Source organism: Xylocopa sonorina, unplaced genomic scaffold (genome assembly GCF_050948175.1).
Source record: "Xylocopa sonorina isolate GNS202 unplaced genomic scaffold, iyXylSono1_principal scaffold0027, whole genome shotgun sequence".
Lineage (NCBI taxonomy): Eukaryota > Metazoa > Arthropoda > Insecta > Hymenoptera > Apidae > Xylocopa > Xylocopa sonorina.
In genome coordinates, this window is record NW_027490098.1 from 2014433 (window position 1) to 2016011 (window position 1579).

The window sequence follows — 1579 nt, forward strand, 5'->3', positions numbered from 1 at the left end:
TAGAAATGAGATGCGATATCGCGTTTTAAGAAGCATTACAAATCTAATGCTACGATACGTAGACATCTGCAAACGCTATTTCCTTGCAAGGAAGTGTCGCATTTACATTCATTTGAAGTGTAGACGAGGAATACATAACACTTCGCAAATCATATTGTATCTTACCATGAAACATAGAAATGAGATGCGATATCGCGTTTTAAGAAGCATTAGAAATCTATTGCAACGATACGTAGGCATCTGCAAACGCTATTTCCTAGCGAGGAAGTGTCGCATTTACATTCATTTGAATCGTAGACGAGGAATGCATAACACTTCGCAATGAATATTATATCTTACCATGAAACACAGAAATGAGATGCGATATCGCGTTCTAAGAAGCATTAGAAATCTATTGCTACGATACGTAGACATCTGCAAACGCTATTTCCTAGCGAGGAAGTGTCGCATTCACATTCATTTGATGTGTAGACGAGGAATACATAACACTTCGCAAATCATGTTATATCTTACCATGAAACATAGAAATGAGATGCGATATCGCGTTTTAAGAATCATATGAACTCTATTGCTACGATACGTAGACATCTGCAATCACTATTTCCTTGCAAGGAAGTGTAGCATTTACTTTCATTTGAATCGTAGACGAGGAATGCATAACACTTCGCAAATCATATTATATCTTACCATGAAACATAGAAATGAGATGCGATATCGCGTTTTAAGAATCATAAGAACTCTATTGCTACGATACGTAGACATCTGCAAACGCTATTTCCTTGCAAGGAAGTGTCGCATTTACATTAATTTGAAGTATAGACGGGGAATACATAACACTTCGCAAATCATATTGTATCTTACCATGAAACATAGAAATGAGATGCGATATCGCGTTTTAAGAAGCATTAGAAATCTATTGCAACGATACGTAGACATCTGCAAACGCTATTTCCTAGCGAGGAAGTGTCGCATTCACATTCATTTGAAGTGTAGACGAGGAATACATAACACTTCGCAAATTATATTACATCCTACCATGAAACATAGAAATGAGATGCGATATCGCGTTTTAAGAATCATATGAACTCTATTGCTACGATACGTAGACATCTGCAATCGCTATTTCCTTGCAAGGAAGCGTAGCATTTACTTTCATTTGAATCGTAGACGAGGAATGCATAACACTTCGCAATGAATATTATATCTTATCATGAAACATAGATATGAGATGCAATATCTCGTTTTAAGAAGCATTTGAACTCTATTGCTTCGATACGTAGACATCTGCAAATGCTATTTCCTTGCAAGGAAGTGTCGCATTTACATTCATTTGAAGTGTAGACGAGGAATACATGACACTTCGCAAATCATATTATATCTTACCATGAGACATAGAAATGAGATGCGATATCGCGTTTTAAGATGCATTAGAATTCTATTGCTACGATACGTAGACATCTGCAAACGCTATTTCCTTGCAAGGAAGTGTCGCATTTACATTCATTTGAATCGTAGACGAGGAATGCATAACACTTCGCAATGAATATTATATCTTATCATGAAACATAGATATGAGATG